At 47.7% G+C, this 16,501-nt stretch overlaps 1 protein-coding gene and 1 pseudogene across 4 annotated transcripts in view; one reads left to right on the plus strand and one right to left on the minus strand.

The window, feature by feature from the left end:
• Positions 1 to 16,501, plus strand: part of NXN (nucleoredoxin) — a 142,720-nt gene that overhangs the window by 57,747 nt on the left and 68,472 nt on the right. The window lies entirely within an intron of this gene.
• On the minus strand, positions 1,707 to 2,441 carry LOC119062008 (60S ribosomal protein L7-like; annotated as a pseudogene).

Raw genomic sequence — 16,501 nt, forward strand, 5'->3', positions numbered from 1 at the left:
CATGAAGTAGGGTGCGGTCATTGGTGGTCTTCCTGGCTGCCACCAGGGTTGGGGGGTGGTCTGTGTCTCCAGGGAAGGGTGCTGACGCCCAGTCCCTCAGGTGGCCTTTGGAAACCAGGATTTGTTCTCTGCCTACAATTAATTCTCAAAGACAAAAGCTTTTTTGGATTTCCTTTTATATAAGTCACTTTTCATCTAAGAATTACTACTTAATCACTACTCAAGGCTTAAGTTTTCATCTTCATTATCATCAGAACTGTTTGGGGTGGGAGGGACATCTTGCAGGTCTTTTTGTTCAGCTGTCAAATATTTAGACATCAACTCTCTTCTCAGTCTTAAAACATTGCTTGTTTCTCTGCACCCAAATCCAAAGATAGTTTGTGAAATCTTGTGAAAGAGTCAGAAGGCTGGAAAAAAGGGAAGAGGGTGGATGGGGTGAGGGAGTAGATGTTTTTCATCTTTGTTCACTAGTTCACAACATTTTTTTGAATTGTCTAATTCTCTTGGAGGCAAAGCTAGTGCTCGCTGGAATCTGCTGATCAGTGCTATCTTTCTGTTTTTAAAGCAAGGTCTTCCTTTATTTTGTTTTATTTATTTATTTATTTTTAGAAAGAGAAGAAGGGAGGGAGAAAGAGAGGGAGAGAAACATCAGTGTGTGGTTGCCTCTTGTGGGCCCCACTGGGGACCTGGCCTACAACCCAGGCATGTGCCCTGACAGGGAATGGAATCAGTGACCCTTTGGTTCACTGGCCAGCACTCAGTCCATTGAGGCACACCAGCCAGGGCTAAAGTAAGGTCTTCACTTTTAAAAAATTGTATTCAACAGTTTAAATTTCACTTGGAAATTGTGATGGGATCTTTCTCGTGAAGGAGGTTTGTGGCTTCTGATACAGTAACTGTGTGAGGGAATTGCGGACATGCATCTCGTATTGTTTGGATGCCTCCAGAAAGGACGGACAGCTGTGTGCAAAATGTTTCCTGACTGCAGAGAATGCCGTTGATCTGCAAGAATGATCTATTCTCAGACAGGAGCTGTTATAACGATAATTAGCATTTACATATCATTGTGCAAAAACACTTCCACATGCATTGTAGTGTATGATCCTTACAACAGCCCCATAATGGAAGTTGTATTGACGTTTTTAAAAAAGAAAATCTCCATTTACATTTTTAAAGGTTTTATTCATTTTAGAGAGGGGAAGGAAGGGAGGAAGAGAGGGAGAGAAATATCAATGTGTGGTTGCCTCTCACGTAGCCCAAACCAGGGTCCTGGCCCACAGCCCAGGCATGAGCCTTGACTGGGAATCGAACCAGCAACCCTTTGGTTCACAGGCTGGCACTCAATCCAGTGGGCCACACCAGCCAGGGCTGCATTTACATTTGATGAAGCCGAAGTCAAGGTGAAAAATTACTTGCCTGGAGCCATTTAGTTGTAAATGGGCAAGCATGAACTTAAATATTTTCTTATTAAAAAGTCTTTAAAACATAGCATATATTCATTATTTACAGGCCAGTCATTCAGAAATACATAATTTAGAAGTAACCCAGTGCTCTTAACCTTTCTTCTTTTCTCTTTCTTTTGTTTAATCCCTTCTTTTTTTAATCAATGATATATATGTTCATTGATTTTATTTTATTTTTTTCAATTTTAAAGCAGTCACTGTTTATTAACTGACCAGACTACAAAACTGACCACGGTAGATACCTTAGTTCATCCTTCTAATAAGCCCGTTGATCTGGTCTTCCGTGGTACCAGCATCTCCACCTTCTACAAAATGGGTGGTCTTTTTCTTCATTCCACCTCGTGGAGAAGATCATTTGAAGGGCCACAGGAAGTTGTTTGCCTCTTTGAAGCGTTTTCCAACAGTATAGGTCTCCTGAATCAGATCCTCCGTGCAGATGGTGCCATGTTCACCAAGAGACCGAGCAGTCAGTGTGTTATCTGCCAGGGCAATTAGTTTTTTGTTGATTTTCTCATACCCACACTTGTAGATCAGTTCGTTTACTGACTTCAGGTTAGGGTACCCCCATGCAATGTACGGTTCCACAATTCTCAGCATGTTAATTGAAGCCTTGTTGAGCTTAACAAAGGTGCTGTTGAAGATCTGGTGAAGGCAGAGAAGCTGCAGCACCTTTTGGACCGTTGGGCTCACACCATTGATACCTCTGATCCTGATGACAAATGCCAGTTTGGGTTCTGCAGGTGCATAGACGCTGCCAGCTTTTCTCACCATTCGGGCCTCCGTTCTGTACATCTGCCTGTATTCCTTGTGACAGTGCTTAGCTTTTTCTCAAATAAGCTTCCTCCTTGCCTTTTGAAGCATCTTTTGGGCGAACTTCTTTCTCAGGCGCTTGATTTTCAGCTCTGTGAAATTCCTTCGCTTTTTCTTAAGGGTTTCTGGGACAGCAGGAACCTTCTTCTTCTCTGCGCCCTCCATGGTTCCGGCTGGGAAACAAAGAGCTGTTCGTTGATTTTAGAAAGAGAGGAAGGGAGAGACCAACGTCAGCTGTTCGCCTCCCATATTCGCCCCGACCGGGAATCGAGCCTGCAGTCTAGGTGTGTGCCCTGACCGAGAATCAAGCCAGCGAGCTTTGGGTGTTTGGGATGACGCTCCCACCAACTGAGCCACTCAGCCAGGGCTGAACCTTTCTTAATTGTACTGTGCCATTGCTAGAACTGTGTAGCTCATACAGTAGCCACCAGCTTCATGTGCTATTCAAGGGCTGTTGAGCACTGAAATATGTCCAGAATGAGATGTGTTGTGTTTAAAATGCACACTGGGTTTCAGTGACTATGTATGAAAAAAAGAATGTTGGATATCCTATTTACAATAGTTCATACTGATTATATGTTGAAATGATCATATTTCAGGTATATCGAGTTAAAGAAATTCAGATTAATTTCACCTGTCTCTTACCCCTTTCATGTGACTGTTAGGGACTTTAAAATTGTATGTGTGGCTCACACTGTATTTCTGTTGGACAGCAGTGGCTAGAACCATTTGCCATGGCTCGCAATAGCATAACTTGTGTCTTCTACAAATAAGATGCCTTGATATTTTATTGCCATTCCAGCATGTAACAGTGTCTTCTGTCTTGGGTGGGGGGGGTCAGCTGACCTAAACTTCCCCTTCTGTTTCAAAGACTACTTTAAGAAGCCTATAAATTATTTTATAATTTTAATATAAATATTTGTGATTTTAATGACACTGCCTTCCAGGAAAGGCTGGATCCGTGGGCACCCTGCTTGTTTGGGGCCCATTTGTTAGATCCATGGTGCCGTGAGTGTGAGAGTATGATTTGTGTGTGGCTCACCCGTGTGTAGGGGCTTGTGTGTGACCAGGAGAGAAGAGGAGAGGAAGATGGGAAACAGATTCTCCCCGGGCTTTGCCAAACCGTGTTGGTCCCCACCCTTAAAGATACTGATTCTTAAAGGGTGGGGGAGTAAAGATTGGCTTCTCCCACTACCGCCCCCTCCCCTTAAAGAAATACCGCCATGTGGGCGAGTCCCTCTTACTGATGGGAATGCACTGAGTCAGAGCAGGAAAAAAGCGCTGAAAATCCTCACACCACAGAGAAGTACTTTATAGCCCTCAGCTTGTGGTGGAAAGGAGACCGTTGGGAAAAGTTTTCCTTTTCATGAGGTTTCCCTGACTTGTTGTGTCCCTTCCTCCCACCCCTGGGGACTCTGGGATGTTATGAAAGTGGAGCCCGTTGTTGGTTGAATGGAAGGCAGATGTCACGGGCTGTCCACAGGTGTCTTTCCCCCCTGACGACCCCCGCGCACACAGCCTGCTCCGCCAGCCCTGCTCCGGGCTGTCCAGGGTTTCCAGGATAACTGTTAAATCAGCAGATGTTGTTAGGCATGTACCAACAGAGTTTGTTCTAATTCAGTCTGATTATTAAAATTCTTGGCAGGAATTCTACATGAATCACCTCCAAAAAAATTTACATTAAAGTTAATGCTACAAGTCTGACTTCAGCCCGCAAAACAGAAAACTTGGAGTTCTAAGTCTGCAACTGTCTCCTTAACTCCTCCTTGTCCACAGATCAGTGACTTCTTCCTACAAAGGAACCAGAATTTTTATTAAGAACCTGTGTGGGTGGGATGGGGGTCAGTCTGCCGGGGTCACTCCGAGAGGGGGATAATTTGATCTTTGAATTACAATGGCTGTCAGGCCCCCTGGCTGTGGGGAGACAGCCCACTCAAGCCTCTTCGTGGGCTCCATGACTTTGGGCCAGGTCCTTAGCCTCTCCGCACCTTAGCGTTCCATCCAGAAAATGGGAATAACGAGATCTCAAAGAGCTGTTGTGTGTACTGATGAGCTAATGTGTACGAAATGTGCACCTCATAACTGTTAGCTGCTTTTGTTGCCGCCATTACTGCGGTTGCTCTTTGTGCTGCGCAGTTTTGGAGGGCGAAGCGGCTGTCGTGTTCGTGTGACGGGGTGCCAGCGGGCAGCCGAGGGCGTCTCTGCGTCGCGTCTCTTCCCTGCCACCCTCGCTTCTTTGCAGGTAGTTCCAGGGGAAAGAAGACTAGTCCTGGAGAGTATGTGGCATTACCACTGAGTGACAGCTGACCTGAAGTAGCCTCCTCTGGTCCCCTGTGGGGGGTGGAACAGGGTAGGATGGCCCAGTGATCAGTGTCATCCCTACTCCGCCTGCGCCTGCCTCTGTATAGGTGTGTGCAGGACCCTCACCATGGTTTTCCAGGTTCAGAAAGACTTTGTGATGCCTTCTACGTGAAGGTCGTGGATATCAGAGGTGGATACTGGGAGTTAAGTTCTCTTTTCTGTCACTTTTCCAGTTTCTGAGAGTGATAGAGCTAACGCTGACTTATGTCTGGGGTAGATGATACTTGTTCCTTGTACGTATGGGAGCCATGAATAATAGGGAAGATTGGCGAGAGGTGGGTGGGCGGCAGTCATTCTTTCCCTCGGCTTCAGGTTCAGTCTCCACCCACCAGCGGGGAGCAAACACCCTGGGGGCATTTTGAGGAGATGACCACGGAGGGCCGGACGCCAGCTGGTTTTACTGGCCAGCGGACCAACAGATGGAACTGCATCGGGCTATGTTTAAACAGCTAGTTGAGGGGAACTTGCATGATGAGTGTTTACAGGACAAATTCCAGTTGATTCCAATTTAGCTAACATTTATTAGGTGCCTGCAACTTGCCAGGCACTGTGCTGGTTTTAACCAATGCAGTGTCCTCTAATCCTATGACTGTTCTGCGAGGTCGGGGCAGTTAAGTACTGGCGTCTTGTTGAGTCTGGGCAGAGCTGGGAGGTGAAGCCAGGGCTCCTGTTTCCCAGGCCAAGGTTCTTCCACGCCATAAACTGCAGAACAGAAAGGAACTGACGCTGGATAAGTGTCCACCTTCATGCCAGTTACTGTTATCCCATTAAACTTAGATGTCATATCCCACTGTCCCAAATTTGGAGAGGCTAAGTGGATGCAAATTAGAATGCAGATCTGTCTTGAACTCTGTGGCTGACCCTCAGAACCGCCCTGCCCCTCAGAAGATGCTTTCTAGCCCCACAGGTTGGGTCGTTTTTAACATCTGTGTAGCACAATCCTGATCTTTTAAATATTACAAACCATTTTTTCCCTGAGAAGAAAAAAAAAAAGGCAGAAATTTTTGGCCCTGTTCTCTTAGGCGTAAGCTTTTGAGTGATTTTTGGCCTGGCTAATAACGTGCTAAAGTTCAGGCCCGGTCCCAGAAGTAAGAATGTGAAAAATTAGTGTCATTCATTTTTCTTCTTGAACGGGCAGATCCCTTTTGCCTGTAAATAAACTCACCACCTCCTTGCTTCCACCCTGGGAAGGTCCTAAATGCTGGCTACAGTCTGCCCACAGCTTTCCGTGAGGAAGGAGGTTTCCTCCTGACATTTCTACCTGGCTTGCGTGGGTCTGACTCTGCAGGAGGTGGTGGTGTGGGGGGGAGGAAGAGCTCGGACTGGGAGCCAGGCACCTGGTCCAGATGACGGGCCTCGTGACCTGTGCAAGTCACTATTGCCGAGCCTCCGTTTCCCCATCTATAAAATGCTTCTCTGTCCTCAAAAGCATTTTGGCTATATCTTTAGTAAAATTTTAGTGTTAAAAACTAGACCTTGAGGGAAATAATTGATCAATTATTGGTGGGTTTTTGTCTGTAAATTTCATAAATCGGGCAGGATTCTCCCTTCAAGAAGCTGACTGTCAGCCAGGAGAACCCCTGACCCGAGTCTCCGTGATGGAGCGCAGGAAGTCGTGCACCGGAGAGAAAGGGTGGGTGTGCTCAGTATTTTTGTTTTTTTTTTTTTTAAGGCTCAGTAAGTGCTAAGCCCCTATAGTTACAATAAGGAATAAGGCGGACTTTGGCTTCAAAGAGCTAAGTCTCCTTGGGGAGAGAGGCCAGCTGTATTTTCTTTCTTTTTGTTTGTTTGTTCCTTTTAATTTTTTCTTCTCTTCCCAATTCTGTTATCCCCTTTATCCCCTTCCTCCCCACACCCTTACCACCCTCCAGCGTTCCCCCCACCCACCACCACCACTCAGTTCATGTCCATGGGCCGTACATGTAAGTTCTTTGGCTTCTACATTTCCTATACTAGTCTTAACCACCCCCTGTATGTTTTGTACCTACTATTTATGCTTCTCATTCCCTGTGCCTTTTTCCCCCATTCGCCCCCTCCCCACTGATAATCCTCCATGGGAATCTCCATATTTGTGCTTCTGTTCCTGTCCTGGTTGTTTGCTTAGTTTTTGTTTTTTTTTTTTAGGTTCAGTCGTTGATAGTTGTGAGTTTGTTATCATTTTACTGTTCATATTTTTAATCTTCTTTTTCTTAGATAAGTCCCTTTAACATTTCACATAATAAGGCATTGGTGGTGATAAACTCCTTTAACTTGACCTTATCTGGGAAGCACTTTATCTGCCCTTCCATTCTAAATGAAAGCTTTGCTGGATAGAGCAATCTGGGATGTAGGTCCTTTCCTTTCATGACTGTGAATAGTTCTTTCCAGTCCCATCTTGCCTGGAAGGTTTCTTTTGAGAAATCAGCTGATAGTCTTATGGGAACTCCTTTATAGGTAACTGTCCTGTTTTCTTTTGCTGCTTTTAAGATTTTCTCCTTATCTTTAATCCTGGGCAATTTAATTATTATGTGTCTTAATTATGGTGTGTTCCTCCTTGGGTCCAATTTCTTTGGGACTCTGGGCTTTCTGGACTTCCTGGTAGCTTATTTCCTTTACCAGATTGGGGAGCCTTTTCTTTATTATTTGATCAAATAAGTTTTCAATTTCTTGCTCTTCCTCTTCTCCTTCTAGCACCCCTAGGATTTGGATGTTGGAACATTTAAAGTTGTCCCAGAGCTTTCTTGGCCTCTCCTCATTTGTTTGAATTCTTGTTTCTTCATTCTGTTCCAGTTGGATGTTTACTTCTTCATTTTGTTTCAAATCCTTGTTTTGAGTCCCAGTTTTCTTCCCTTCACTTTTGGTTCCCTGTATATTTTCCTTTATTTCACTTCGTATAGTCTTCATTTCTTCCTTCATTTTGTGACCATACTCAACCAGTTCTGTGAGCATCCTGATCACCAGTGTTTTGAACTGTGCATCTGATAGGTTGTCTATCTCCTTGTCACTTAGTTCTTCTGGAGTTTTGACCTATTCTCTCATTTGGGCCATATCTCTTTGTCTTGGCACCTCTGTTATGCTGTTAAGGGGCGGAGCCGTAGGCATTCATCAGGGCGGGGCAGCCCTCTTTGCTGGGCTGTGGCGCTGTCTGTGGGGAGGGGTTGGAGGGGGAACGACGCCACTGCTGGCTCTGCTCTGGCCCCACTTTCCATCGTTTCCCTCACTTCCCACGAGCAGACTGTGGCCTGTCAGGTGCTGATCCGCACGTGGGTGGGTCTGTGTACGTTCCAGGACCCTGCGGGCCTCTCCCACAGACTGTCCTGTGATCCCGAGTTTCTCCCACTGCCACAACTCCCGCAGATTTTTACATCCAGAGGTTCTGAGTCTGTAGTTTCCCACGATGAAACCCTGGGTTCTGCGCTCTGTCTCGATTGCCAATGGTTCTTCTCAGCTTATAGGCCGGCCCACGAATGTGGGACCAGCTGGTCCCCAAATGGGATCTTCTCTGCCTTGGCTGCCCATCTCCACCCCTCCTACTGGTCTGGATGAATGTTTCTTTAACTCCTTGGTTGTCGGACTTCCGTGAAGTTTGACTATCTGGAGGTTCTGGTTGTTTTTTGGTTTTAAATTTGTTGTTGTCCTTTTGATCGTGTGAGGAAGTGAAGCATTTCTACCTCTGTCTCCATCGAGGCCGAAACTCCTGGGCTGCTCCAAATCCTTGGCATATCAGTACATGAGCAGATCCACCTATGTTTTCTTTACAGCTGGTATTGCTACCTGCCATTTGTTGTTTTTGATTGTTTACCGCCAGCTCCTCTATCACTAGACTTCAAGCCCACGTGAGAGCAGGAACCCACGTGTCTTATTCACAGTCCCGTTTCCTGTGCCCAGCACCGCAATATTCATGGAAGTAATTAGCAGGCGATGAATTATTAAAGGAAGGAAGGAGACAGTTATGATGCTGTAACAGAGGTGCTAGAAGAAAAGCACGCACAGAGCAGGACGGCACAGGGAGGAGGAGTCCCAACCACGCTCTCTTACGGGGTGAATGCTGTGGGGAGGAGTGTCAGGGCAGGTTTCCCAGGGGTGACATCCAAACTGGTTCCTGACAGCAAAATAGGAGTCAGGAGATTAAAAACGGGCCCGAAAGTGTTCAGGCGGTGGGAAGCGGAGAGGAATTTGCTCCCAAAGGTGCGTAATGCACAGGACTAGACCGGAGGCTCTCAGCGGGGGTCAGTTTTGCCCCAAAGGGCATATTTGTTACAACAAGGAGGAGTCTTCTAAAGATCCTACAGTGTGCCAGGCCCCCCCCCCCATCTCCCCCCACAAAGGACCCTGAGCTAGGGGAAGGACCACTGGGGAGGCCTGGGGGATGGGCTGAGGCAGGAACAAGGATGAATAGCTGGCTAGAGGGGAGAAAGGGGCAGCAGCAGTGGGTAGTTATTTGAGAATTCAATATTGCTCAGCCAGTTCAATACACGGAGAACTTGGAGGTGCATAATGTCCAGTCATCCTTAAATAATGCCTCACCACGAACTCCTGTGACACCCAGGCGAAGACCCTGCTGTATTGAAGAAGTCAGCTGCTCGCTCTGGGCCTGGGCAGTATGAAGCTAATGGGTTGTGCTGCCTGTAATTTCTCCATTTCCTTCCAGTAATAGCAGACCATGCAGGATGTCACCGAGGCTGCTCAGCATTTTTCTCCTCTTATTAAATTTAAGTGATTGCCTTTCTACATTTGACTGATGGGATGAAAAATGCGTCCAACCCTGGATGGCGCTTTCAGAAAGAAATCAAGTCTCCTGTTTTCCTCGTAGCCACAGGACCCATCTTGCGAACCGATTGTCCCCTAAGCAGTGCTGGGCAGCCCAGGGTGCCTTTGTCTGCACTGTGCTGTGGCTGGTTCTCACCCAGCCGCCCGTCCCAACCGGGGCGTTCAAGAGTGGGAACGGCCCTCACCTCCGCCTGCCTTTCCAAAAGGCCGAGCACTCACACTCTCCAGTGAGCCTGGCTTGGGCTTGCCCGCGACCTGCCGGGAGCTGAAGGTTGTTTTCTTTTTCCCACAGGAAATAATTTCCCTGGGCACGGCAGCCCTGGGTTGCCAATCCCTCGCTTCCACAAAAGCTCACGCGTGTGTGACAGTGGCAGTATTGTGGGGCGTTCTGGAGTTTCCATTACAGACGCCGTGCTGATCTGCCGCAGCGATTTCTCTGAGAGGCATAACTTTACGGGGGTGGGGGTGGGGTGTAAGAAGGGACTGCTTTGAAAAAGGGGAGGGAGAATATTTTCCGGGACATGAGGCAGCTGGGGAACTGGGGGTGCATTGTTGAGTGGGCATGTGTGAGCGGTTGAGCTGGGGTCAGTTTCGGCAGCCGGGGCTGCTGAGTCCTTTTCATCGTTTCAGAGATATGGACAGGCTGCAGTGTCTGCCGGGAGAGGGTTCAAGGTGGTTTGGAACAGAAGAGAAGGTCCCGTTACCAGGGACAGCTCTCTCTCTCTGTAAAAACAAATGTCATTGCACAGAACTCCCCTGGGCTAGAGTTGATGGGATGAGAAGTAGGGGGGACTGGAGAGCTTAATAAATGTCTAAATTTAGTTAAATGTGAGGTCAAAATGCAAATGAAGATAATAGGTGAAACCATGTAGAAAGGAGCACAGTCCTACTTAATCCTCCCAACGCCCCTGGGAGGCACAGGCACAAGCAAGTCATGAGGCCCACTTTACAGAAAGGCTCAGCCTTGGAAAAACCGGCAGTGTAGAGAGCAGTGGATGCTGCTGGGTAGGATTAGGTATTTTTGAGCTGGACAGGGGTGTTGCAGAAACTTTAGAGTGGTGTTTGATTCTGTGTGTCCCTACTCCTCGCTTTGTCATGGTGACATGCCCTGGGATGTTTCTCGTGATTCTGTGTTATCGTCCCTTGTGTTTCTGCTTCTTTGGGAAGCTCTTTCCTTTTAGAGACGAGTTACATGGGTGGTGGGGGGGGCGCGGCATGAAAAGAATGGAGGAAGGAGGGAGGTAATCAGGCCACAGGCAGAAGGGAGAGCCGGGACTCAGGGAAACCTGAGAAGTGACATACTGTGCTCCAGAGGAGCCCCTGCAATCCACGAACACTCAGAAGACTCACCCTTTCCGCCCTCCATCCGGAGGTGCGAGCTGGTTCAACCTGGCCAATCACCCTGAAGAAGCAGCGAGAGCATGCAGTCGCCGGGGACAGTGGTTCTCCGCCAGAACGGTTCTGCCCCTCAGGGGCATTTGGTGGTGTCTGGAGACCCTTATTTAAATTAATAAACTTTAGTTTTTGGAGAAGTTTTAGGTCTACAGAAAAATTGAGCAGAAGTAGTGTTCCCACAGACCACCCCCTCCTGCCTCCCCGCCCCCAGTTTCCCGTTATTCATATCTTATGTCGACACGGTACATTTGTTACAACGATGAGCCATAGTGTTACGTTATTATTAACCAAAGCCCATAGTTTACATTAGGATTCATTCTTCGTGGTGCACATTCCGTGGGTTTTGACAAATGCATGATGGCATGTCTTCATTCCAGTATCATACAGAAGAGTGTCACGGCTCTGAAATGCTCCTGTGGTTTCTGGAGACATTCTTGATGGTCACAGTAGGCGGGTGTTACTGACATCTAATGGGTTGAGGCCAGACATTCTGCAGTGCCCCCAAGACAGTGCCCCAGCGGAACGTCCTGGCGCTGAGACCGCAAAACCCCCGCTGCGGACACTCGTGCAGGTGTGGCTGTGTGCCTGGTGGGGGCGGGGTGGGACGCTCCAGTGCAGGAAAGGAACCCAGGGTTTGGCGGCTGGGGGCCTGGCCGTGCACTGGCAGAAAAGAGGCACCTGGAGGACTTGGACAGTCCTGTGTAGAAAATGAACTAGAACTTGCAGGCAGCGTTCCAGCCATAATCCCTGCACACATTCCTCCAACTCTTGCCCTCTTAAATTCAAACCCTGAGGTCTGAGTCTAATTAAAATGCCAAAAATTATGATTATCGGGTTGTGCTCGGTGGGGTTAGCTTTGACTACTCTCAGATTAAACGCAGTTTCTGAACCATCCAGAACTAAAAGCCCAAGTCTTAGGTTCGGACCCCCAGTGTTTAAGCAACATCTTTATTTTCTTGCCGCCTCAGTTTCCTTTTCTGAAAAGTAAGACAGCTGTCCTCCCTGTCCCAACTCAGTGTTTTCATGCGTTGGTGTCTGCAGTGGACAACTGTGAGCTTTTGCAGTGCCGGCCGTGTGTGCTGGGCAGCAGCACACACTGTGAAAGACTTAATCCATTAAAAACTGCCCAAGAAGTAGCATTTTTTATGGAAGGGGCCTGTGCGATGCTGAGGTTTGTGGGTGGGGGTGGTAAGCTACAAGATGACTGCTCTCAAAGACTCGTTGTCAGAGTCAGCAGTTCTTGTGAATGGAGGGGCCACAGTCGTGAGGCAGGAGGTAGTGAAGTGGGGGGGGTGCTGCTCCTCAGCCCTGCAGACCTCGGGATGCCCCGTGGGTCTTGTCGGAAGGGGGCAAGGACTTTATTTCTCCAATAGGCGTGGGAGGAGAATCCAAAAACCAAGCTCACTCCCTTCTAGAATGTAAATATGGATAATGAGAAATATTCCTTTTCATGAATGACCTCTTCCACCTTCATTTTCTCAAAGTCATAAGTCCTTAAATATCAGGAGAAAAAGGTTCTTCTGAAAAAAAAAAAAAAGTCTTCTTTTGTGAATGCATCTTTGCATTGAAGAGGGGAAAATTTTGCCAAACAAAAAGGTTCCAACTAAGGCATATAAAACAAGTTTTATTAAAACTTTAATTATCTCCCACCTGCTGGTACTTTGCGCCATCAGAGGAAAAGGGCTAATTAAGAACAGCATTGGATGTGCGTGGCGTTGCTGGGTTCTTTCCTCTTCTTAAAGCGGATTTGTTCTTAATCAAGCTTGTTTCGTAATAAGTAGGTCCAGACGCTGAGTTCACATTTGCATTTCCGACACTGTTTAATTAAGATCCTGTACCCAGGAGGTGTCGACTTGAGCTATTTTGAATTTAATGTCGTCCTAAGTTTGGACGCTCTGCTGGGGGCGTTTTTCTTCACCCTGATGGTCGGGGTCAGGAACCGGCCGCGCCCCTAAGTGTTGTGTGTAAGTGGGGGCACATTTTGCAGGCCAAGTCCAAGGGGAGTCAAAACAAAGCCTTGTGGTGCTTTGTTCTTCACTCTGGAGAGCGGAAGTATCCATGGGCTCTGAACCTGAAACCCCAGGCTCCACCCCCACTTTGTATTGTGCAGCCCCCAAGATCGAGCTTTCTGCCTGTATCATTTGTCTCCGCTTTCCACAGTCTTCATCTTGACTCGCATTGCGCGCAGTTCCCCCAGGTCTCGGGCTCAGCTTTACAGTACGTTGCAACAACAGTAACTTCCCCGCTGAAGCATTTAACATGCACAGCGGCCTCCGGCCTCACTGCTCTGCCTTCTCACTGAATCCTCCAGGAAGCCAAGGGTCATGTGACTGGTGGGTGGTGGAGCCAAGATTTGAACCTGTTTTCTGACCAGAGTCAAGCCTTTAATTATAGGCTGTGGAGTTTCTCTTTGTGCTCTAAGACTTAAAAACTCTCAACTTTCTGGCTTGGTTTTGCTTTGTTTCGTTTTGACTCTGGAATTTTGAGTGGGTCAGTGTTTGTAAATTCCAGTGTATCTGGAAAGTCCTCTGCTAGCCCAGCTGTGTTTTTTTCGTTGTGATTGATAATAGCATTTTTCTGGAGATCTCAGAGTACCCGACTTTTCTGAAGTTTTTAAAATCTTTCTGAACTTCCGCTGGCCCTGGTGTAAGATGTGGAATCTTTTTTTCCTTCACTAAAAACTCCTTAAGCCCAGTCGTCTGTCCTTTCCTGCAGCTGAGACGGTGCCCGCACTGCGTCGCCTGGGTGTGGCGTGAGCCTGGCTGAAGGCAAAGGGACACGTGCTGAGCGCTCGCTGTGTGCCAGGTGGTTTCTGAACGCGGCGCTCTCTTCTAGTCGTCCTGGCAACGTGCGTGATAGTCACGGGCATCCGCGTTTTTCCGGCGAGGGAACAGGCTTGGAGAGTGCGGCGGGCGTGCTCGGAGCTGCACGGCCAGCGGGTTATAATAGGACGGGGAATCAAATGCGAACCCGGGCCTCCTGGCACCAAAGCCCCAGCTCTTTCCACCGCACATACTTTCTTTCTATTGAATGGAAATTGGGTTAAATGGAATTTTGCTTTTTCTCAGGAAAAAGGATGTAGAAACGGCTTTAGAAACACATGAACAACTTTTCTCTTTTTTCCCCCAAAGCCAAAGAGGCCATCTCTCTCAGTAATGGGGCTTACTTATATCAAGTGAATGGAAAAACTGGGTCACGTAGCTGCCAGGAGCCCGCATTTCTGTTTAATTGGCTACCATGCAGGTTCTCAGGGTTTGTTTACCTGTGGCTCGTTCCGACAGGTAAAATGGGGTCTCTTCTCGGCCTCTTCACTCAGGAGGAATGGGCTGCGGGGTTTTAGTGGAAGGAGTAAAGGACTGAAAATGCCCACATTGGGAAAGTTTCCAAACACGTGGTGCAGAGGAAGGCATTCTTACTGACTTGGGCGACAGAGCATCTAAATGACAGCGTCCTGCGTCCCCCTCCCTCATCACACAGCACCCTGTTCCCGCAGAACTTCGTCCCCCACGCCCCTCCCCACGCCCCTTCCCTCCTTCGCTGCTGCGGCCTCCTCCCTGGCAGAGGAGGGACCAGCCTGCCGACAGTGTCTGTTGTAGCCCCTGCCAGACAGAAGTTCGGGTACCCAGACTGCCCAGCAAAAATGTTAGAAGGGATAACAGAGTGACGTCAAGGCATTCTTCCTTTTCCTTTAGGTCAGGATTCCTTTTGCTCTGGGTCAAAGCATCGAGAGTGAGAGCTGTTGTTTCTGTGCCTTCTTTATATCATATCCTTTCAGGTCCACTGGATTTTGATTCATTTTCTAGAGCTGAAACTTCCAGGATCTAGTCATTTTCCTCCAAAGCTGTAAAAGTGGTTGTATAATTGGGACTTTATGTCCTGTCCCCTTTTCCCTTTCTCCTGCTAAATTATTATTTTTTGTTTGTTTTTCCCCACACTCTGGAATCCCTGGCCGTTCTCTTGCCATAACGACTGCTGGTAGCTTAGCAACGTGGATTGTCTTGCAGCGAAGCCCGAGTCCTGCTGGCCCTCCCTCCCCAGGAAAAATCATGTGAAAGTGTCAGGTATCCGGCAGAATATATCTCCTTGGACTAAATAGCCTTTGGCTCTGTACAGGCAAAGCCCTTTAGTCCAGCTTGGATGTGAGGGGACCTTTTCCTTGCTTAATTTATTGATTTTTTTTTAAAGCCAAAGCAACATTAGCAGGGCCAAGAATAATGTTGGCAAGATCCTGTACAAGAACATACCCTCGCATAGCTGCCTGACAGGAGTCCAGTCTGCCTTACACGTGGTGCCCGGTGGCAGCTTTAATTGAGAAATCCAGTGCCACGCTCAGAGGGCGATGGGTACTGAAGGCAGAGCCTGTAGCTTCCGAGGGCCTCTCCTTGCACCAGCCTCTGCCTTTTGTGTGGTTCTGTGCCAGGGTTTTGAGCTGTTTTTGGAAGCTTTGTTTACATTTTCCTGAAGAATAACAAAAGTAAGTGTCACAGTTCCCAGGTGGGCACAGAGCCTTTCTTCAGGATGGGGCATGTGCGAAAAGGCCCGCCCTGGCCTGGTAGCTCAGTTGGTTACAGCGTTGTCCAGGACATCAGGGTGGGGGGTTTGATCCTTAGTCAGGGCATATGCAAGAATCAACCAGTGAATGCATAAATAAATGGAACAGTAAATTGATGTTCTCTCTCTGTCTCTCTTAAATCAATAAATTAAAGAAAGAAGGAAGGAAGGAAGGAAGGAAGGAAGGAAGGAAGGAAGGAAGGAAGGAAGGAAGGAAGGAAGGAAGGAAGGAAGAGCCCTGGTTGGTGTGGCTCAGTGGATTGAGTGTAGGCTTGCAAACCAAAGGGTCGCCAGTTCGATTCCCAGTCAGAGTACATGACTGGGTTGCAGGCTAGGTCCCCAGTAGGGGAGTGTGTGAGAGATAACCACACATTGATGTTTCTCTCCCACTCTTTCTCCCTCCCTTCCCCTCTCTCTAAAAATAAATAAATAAAATAAAATATTTAAAAGAAAGAAAGGAAAGGCCATTTCAGGAGGAATAGGGGCTGGAAGTGGGAGGTGGCCAATGGAACCTTTAACCCTCTCACGTCTTGTTAACACAGTCACCACCCAAGCCCTGCCTGGTCTGGGGGACCCGTCATCCTGACAAGTCCCTTTTCCTGGAATTCCCTCCCTTTTACCGCCCAGGAGACCTGGCTCAGGACAACCCCTTCTTAGACATCCTTGTACCCCTCGCTGACGTGGGTGCTGCCGGACGTCTCTTTCCTACATTCCTCTGTCGTTCTCCCTTGTCCTCAGCTACATGTCTGGGGGGAACTCCACACATTAATAATAATAAATAGATAATAATAATAAATGGGCTTTACCACTTCATTTGTATTGTGTCTGTGCACGTTATGAATGTGGGAAGGTGGGCAGCCCTTCTAAGCAGCGGGTGCCCATTTCCAAGGTGAGGTCAGCCAGCTTCCCACCAGAAGCTTCAGTTCACCCAGAGACTTTATTGGGGTAGATTAATCACACACGAGCACATGGAAACCATGTTTGTGATCTCTGGTTCCTTAGGTTCTAGCTTGGTGGTTGGGATACAGCTGCTTGGGAACTGTTTGTTCACATTCTAGAAGCACATTTTAGGACCTTCAGAGATGATGAGACACACTTTGGTTCGTCCATCAGCTGAGGCTAGTTTATTCATCCATCTCTTTTCTATGTCTGAACTTTTGTATTCTTCATCC

Source organism: Artibeus jamaicensis, unplaced genomic scaffold (assembly GCF_021234435.1).
Source record: "Artibeus jamaicensis isolate MK-2021 breed Jamaican fruit bat unplaced genomic scaffold, CSHL_Jam_final contig_2790, whole genome shotgun sequence".
NCBI classification, from domain to species: domain Eukaryota; kingdom Metazoa; phylum Chordata; class Mammalia; order Chiroptera; family Phyllostomidae; genus Artibeus; species Artibeus jamaicensis.